Below are 7,021 nucleotides of genomic sequence, written 5' to 3'. Positions count from 1 at the left end.
ACCAAACACGAGCCAAAATTCTCCATCTTTCCTTCCCTTGTTTTCCAGAAAATAATAATCCTATTTTTGATTATTATTTGTTTTTTCTACCAACGGATCCAACAGTAAAATATAAAAAGTTGTATGCAAAACGGGAAATTCTTGTAAAAGTAAATAGATCCCTGTCTAGTCAAGTCGGTAATCTAGAGAATGCTAGGAAAGTGTACAAAAATCAAATTACTGACAAGGACAACATCATCAAAGACGGGCTCAAACGCGAAGAAGAAATCAAACAAGAGTTGGACATGCTCAAAAGGAGAATTAAAATGATGAACAACACTTCCACCCTCGACCAAATCTTGGATTCTGGAAGGACAACATCTACCAAGTATGGTTTAGGTTTTTCTGGTGGAAAAGACAAGGCTGTGACAGTTTTTGTAAAAGCTTCTGACTCTGACTCAGCACCTGGACCAGATTCGGATACTCGAGAAACTAGTACAACGCGGGAAAGGTTTGGTAATGTAAGACGTGACAATCCAAAATTTAAATTCTATAACCCTATTTGTCATTATTATAGGGTTCGTAGCCATAACAGACCTGAGTGTTTTTACTTTTATAAAGATCAAAGGCGTGAGAAGTACACCCACAAACACATTGCACCATTTGTAAAACAAGTGTGGGTTAGGAAAGCAGATTTTATATCCAGTTAACTCCAATCGCATCTCAAGGGAAACTAGCAGAAGACAGAGGAATTGGATTAGAGAATCTGTAAATACAAGATTGAAGGGTCATCATCGAAATAAAACCAGGTATTTTATAATTTAATAAGTTATTTTTTTAAAAAAAAAATTGTTTTGCTCACTGTTCCAGATCCAGAAGAATTGCTAGCCTAGTCTAGAAAATATTAATCCTAATTCTCTAATTGCTGACTTGGAGAGTTCAAAAAATCTGAAATTGTGGTACCTTGTTCTACTCTCTCCTCTACTAGTGGTGGTATTTCTTCAATACCAAGTTCAATTCCTATCTTTTTTATTTTTCTCGTTGTCTTTTGCACTGCATAGTTCTATTTTGCCTGAATTATCTTGTTTTGTCTTCTTTGACTGGTTCTATGTGTTCATTAAATGTCAATCTTTGGTTTAATCGATTTTGTGTGATTGTACCCTCGAATTTTTTTGTTCCAGTTATGCTTGCTGCTAATCTTGTCCAGTCTGGTTTTGTGTCAGTTTCTGCTCTAGAATTCTCTATTACTATCTCTGCTTCTATCTCTACTCCAGGAACCTCTGATCTAGTGTCTTTATCTACATATTCCTATGCTTTGATGTCTAAATTTGAAAATGCTATTTTTTTAATGTGATATGTAATTGTTTCTGTGTGTTATGTGTTTAGTCCGGTCATGACCGTGTCTGTTTTTTTTTTTTTTTTTTTTTTTTTTTTTTTTTTTGTACTTTCTGTGCTACGTGTAATGAATTTGTGCCTGAATATGCTTTATATGAATCTGTGCCTGAATATGCTTTATATGAATTTGTGTCTAAATCTGTTTTACCTGGTTGTGTCTGGTTTTTTTGCTAATATGTTTATTTTGTTTGATCCAATATGAATTTTCTTGATTTGTTGTTTTGCTGAGTTGTTTGCAAGTTAATGTGCCTTGTTCTAGGTTTCTTGTTTCTTTTTAGCTTGTGCAGGCTCATATGGCAAATTCTTTCTGATAAAGCAAAATGAATCTTGCTCTAAGCTATGATGTTTCTTTTTGACAAACAGTCAATGTACTAATTGAGGGGGAGCATACTTATCTGGATTATCTTTATTTGGATTATCCTATTATTTGGATTACCTCACCTAGATTATCATATTATCTGGATCATCATATTATTCGGATTATCTTATATATTTGGTTTTTCATAATATTAGAATATCATATTTGGATTCCTCGGTCACTCCGTCAGTCTCATTCCAGTATGATGATCACCTTTGTCAATCTATTGGACAAAAAGGGGGAGTAATAATTTACGGGGAGAGCCTCTTGGGCACTCTTTTGGTATATTGGATTATCTCTACTACGTGGTGAAATCATTTGGCCCTTATTTGACAAAAAAAAAGGGGGAGTATCAAGTTGAGGGGTATCAAGTTGAGGGGGAGTATCATTCTTTGGCAAGATCTCTGTTAAAAGAAGTGTGTGTTTTGTGAAACACTACTCCTGGCTGTTGACTAATCCATCTCTTGTGTCTATTATTATTTTTTTTTTGTAAGCAAATTTACTCATCTGGCAAACTATGTTTATGTTCATAGGCCGTTGGGTTCATTTGGTGGTCTATATGATCGATGGAAGGAACTAAGTCCTTAAAGCGATCACTCCCACTGATCAAGTCATCTTCAAGAAATTTAGCATTCCTTGATTCCACTATCCTAGTAGTATGAGATGGACAACAAAATCTATAACCCTTAGAAGATTGTGCATAACTAATAAAGAATGCACTAATCGTCCTTGGGTCAAGTTTCTTCTCGTGTGGATTATATATCCTCACCTCAGATGGACATCCCCAAACACACATATGTTGCAAACTCGGTTTCCAGTCTTTGAATAACTCAAACGGTGTCTTAGGAACAGCCTTGGTTGGAACACAGTTTAATATATACGTTGCCGTCTTAAGTACATCAGCCCACAACGACTTCGGAAGCTTAGAGTTACTAAGCATACTCCGCACCATATCCAGAAGGGTCCGGTTTCTTCTTTCGGCTACACCATTTTGGTCCGGAGAACGAGGCATGGTGTATTGGGCAACAATCCCATGCTCTTGAAGAAACTTAGCAAAAGGACCAGGTGCTTGTCCATTCTCAATATATCTACCATAATATTCACCACCCCTATTAGATCTAACTATCTGTATTTTCTTGTTACATTGGTTCTCAACTTTAGCTTTAAATGATTTAAAGGCATCCAATGCTTCAAGTTTATGATGAAGTAAATACACAAAGGAAAATCTTGAGAAGTCGTCAATGAAGTTGATGAAATATTTCTGACCAGGTATTGTCATATCAGGACAACATATGTCAGTATGAATAATTTCCAACAACGTTGAACTTCTATTGGCACCTTTCTTGGGCTTGTTTGTCTGCTTACCCTTAATGCAGTCATTGCAAGTCTCAAAATCGGTATAGTCTAGAGTAGAAAGTACTCCATCCTTTACCAACCTTTTAATACGCTCAAGGGAGATATGACCTAATCTCCGATGCCACAACATTGAGGATTTGTCATTAATACTGCAACGTTTAGTGCCCCGTTTTGAACATGTAAAGAATTATAAACTGAATTATTATTTAAGTTAAGACGGAAAAGACCATCAGACAATGTACCAGTACCAACACAAGTAGAATTACGAAATAACTTGAAATAATTGGTATTAAATTCGAATGAATATCCAAATGGTATAAGTCTAGAAACTGAAACTAAGTTCCTCGAAAAAGTAGGAACATAAAATGTCTTTTCTAATGTCGAAACAAAACCATTGTCCAAAACTAACGTGCAAACTCCGATAGCTTCGACTCGTGATGCAATCTTGTTTCGAGAGAAGATGCTACACTCAGTTCCCGTCGGTTGTCTCAGTTTTGTCATATCCTACAAGGAGTTTTCAATGTGGATTGTTGAACCAGAATCAACCCACCAAGAATTAGTATTAACTTATGACATATTAGACTCAAAACATACAAAAGAAGAGGAAATGTTACCTTTTTTGGACATCCATTTCTTAAACTTGATACAATCCTTCTTCGTGTGTCTCTTCTGTTTACAAAAGAAACACTTTTGTATCTTCTTAATGTCTGCTTTAGGGGTTAATTTCCCCTTAGCAGCCGAAGTAGATGCCTTAGACTTCCCAGATTTTTTCTTAAGCCTTGTTGTAGCCATTAAAGCACTTTCCCCAAGCTCAGACATAAGCCTTGTTTCCTCTTGAGTACACATGGTTATCAATTCATTGATAGACCAATACACCTTATGTATATTATAGGAAATTTTAAATTGGTTATTTTCCTGAGGAAGGGTATTTAGTGCAAAATGCACCACAAAAGTATCTGGCAGAATGATTTCCAACTTCTTTAACTGAGCCGCAATGTCCCTGACTTGCATAATGTGACTTCGCGTGCCCTTGACGGTGGAAAGACGCATATTGGTAAACTTCATTATTAGGGTACTGGCCAACGATTTCTTTGAGTCAGTAAATTGATCATCAATGGCCTTGAGCAAAGGTTCAATTTCCTCAATTCCATCAATGGAACCACGAACAACTCTAGAAATTTTTGTCTTAATGAGGTACACGCGCGATTGGATGTCTCCCATCACTCGTATAGCGCTTTCTATTCCTCAGTGCTTGCCACAGTAAGCGCGACAGACTTCTTATTGCGGATAGCATAATCCAACCCTAATATTCCCAAATTCAGGTGAATAGCATCTTTCCACTCGTTATGGTTATTGTCATTAAGGATTGGGACATCAATAGTGACAGGTAAAGTTGCAGGTAGAGTTGTTGTAAAGAATAATAATGAAAGCTTGGTTAGTATTTTCGATGCACAAAATAGAGAGAGATACTGAAGTACATAATATTACCAATATAAAATTATGCAAAATATAAATTTGGATGCCATAAAAATTACTTGTGGGCTAAATTTTTACGCATAATGAATCTACCAAAACTGAATGGTGGAAACAGAATGGGTACAATTTGAGTTTTTCCACCCTTAATGACAAAACTACCAAAACTATATACCGATACATAATCCCTGTGGGCAAATTATGATCATAGTATGGCATTTCATCGTAATTAGCCCTACAAATATAACAAAATTGCCTATGGGCTAAATTTTGCCATATTACGCAGAGTTAACTAGAATATTCTTGCCTTAACTTTATATGAGTGAACTTAATATGTAATTTCGGTAAATTAAAGATGTTGTGGCTACTCTTTAATTGACCAAACAACATAATCACTGTAGCAAGAAAGCCTAATAAACAAACATATATTAAACCAAAATATGATAGACAATCCTTAGGTATACTCCCAGGAAAGTTGGTCGAGACGAAGCTCGGTTAAAAACCAACTCCTTAGACAGAGTAGTGTCACAAGGGGACTAGTAGCAACAAGGATTTTAAGCTAGTACCATAGAACTAGTATTCCTCCCCAAGAAACTTCCCTAATTCATGTGTTCTCATTTATGAAGTAAAACCATTTGAGAGATCTAAAGAGTGTAGTTTCACCTATGGATAAGACTTTAAATAGGGTAAACTACGAATTGTTTATGTACTTTATGTGCTTTAGAAACTTTATAAAAGCACGAGTGGAGTAATAACCGAAGAGTAGAGTAATAATATGCGTAATCTAACCTGAAAGGTACTAATTCACCTAAAAGGCACTAAATCATGCAAAGCATATAATTCAGACCTAAAAGGCTCTAAATTTTTCTTAATGAACATGCTTTTCTACCGGCATAATTATAACAGTCAAATAATTATTGCAATAAAGAGATAAATAGCATGCTCAGATGATGCATATTACTCACAAATCTCCACAATTAAATTGCAACACTTAATACAATTTAAACTAAAAAACATTATTAAATTAAAATTCAACTGAATAATTATTCAAAATTGAATTTAATAATAGACTTAAATAAAAAAATTCAATTAGATAACTAAATTAGAAGAAGTCCAAATAAGATGAAGATATCAAACTAAAGGAATTGATAAAGTCCAAATATCAATTCAGGTCTGACCCAAAACCAAAACAGGCCCAGATTTAAATCCTTTTGTTTTTAATAATAATAATGAGCCCAGGTCTGGCCCAGTAATAATAATGATCTCCAGGTCGTCAACACCGATGAACAGTAGCCAGAAGAGATCGTCGGCGTCGAGGAAGGAGAGTAGACAGCAGCAGCGTAGCCGGGAGCCCCACCGCAGTCGCCGCCGACTGGTCTCGACTCAACGCCAACACCTCTGTCGTCCATCCGCCGCCTGCCGAAGCTCTTGTGCGTCGCCGTCACTCCATCGTCCGAGATCCATCGTCGACAGAAATCGAAGTAGAAAGACGGAAATCACTTGTGTAAAGAAAAAAATCATCGTCTTACACCTCAACAATGGCTACGGTGATATAGAGTGCAGACACAGTAGAAAGCCAAAAAAGAAATTCCAATTGATTTTTATTTCTTAATACGGAAAAAAAAAACTTAATTTTTCAACAGCCCAGACATACAATTGCATACAATTATTCAAATACGTATCTCAAATATTCAAATATTATATATATATATATATATATATATATATATATATATATATATATATATATATATATATATATATATATATAGGGTTGCATTCACATGCAAACACCCTTAAAATACAAACTTGTGGACAAATTAGAATCATAAGATTGGAGAAGATTAACAGATGAGATCAAAGGAAACTAACAGATTAAAGAATCTAAATCAGTGTTTAATTAGTGTTAGTAAGGGTAATTATGGCAAAATAGAAAGAAGCTAATTATGGATAATATTAAATATGGATATTAGTCTATAGTTGAAGAAGTCTTTGCATGGTAGGCTTCAATTACCTACATATTCATGCCCACACCCCGTCATACGCCAATCCTACCCAGACATCAACCCCACCCCCCTCCCCCCCACACAAACGGCTATCCAACGCAGCAGTGAGGCGAAACGACATGGAGGCGAATCAAGAGAACATGGCGACAGCAACCCCATGTAAAAACTACGAAAAAAAGTATATATGTTAAATGACGTATGTTCGTTGAATTTTATATAGTGTGAATCAAGAACATCAATTGGAAGTTATTTACTGAGTATGATAGTGCTCGCATTGAGCACAAAAAGCGACAGATTAGTACGCATGTGATACAGAACGCACACTGAATATGGTTTTTGTGCACACACAAAGTATAATGCACACGGTAGCATACATGAATACGTTTGTGCGCAGACGGACGAGACATGCCACTGTACCAATGAAGTAAATTTACTGAACATGGTGCAGTAACAT

General features: G+C 35.7%; 1 long non-coding RNA gene across 1 annotated transcript; it reads right to left on the bottom strand.

Moving 5' to 3' along the window:
- Positions 1-577: 577 nt before the first annotated feature.
- LOC109192099 lies at positions 578-6,377 on the bottom strand. The gene is made up of 3 exons (XR_002056046.1): positions 6,367-6,377; positions 2,876-2,887; positions 578-712 (listed from the first exon to the last, which is right to left on the bottom strand). It is a non-coding gene; the product is annotated as an uncharacterized LOC109192099 (long non-coding RNA).
- Positions 6,378-7,021: the final 644 nt, after the last annotated feature.

Source organism: Ipomoea nil, unplaced genomic scaffold (genome assembly GCF_001879475.1).
Source record: "Ipomoea nil cultivar Tokyo-kokei standard unplaced genomic scaffold, Asagao_1.1 scaffold1768, whole genome shotgun sequence".
NCBI lineage: Eukaryota > Viridiplantae > Streptophyta > Magnoliopsida > Solanales > Convolvulaceae > Ipomoea > Ipomoea nil.
This window is presented reverse-complemented; position numbering and strand designations above follow the sequence as displayed.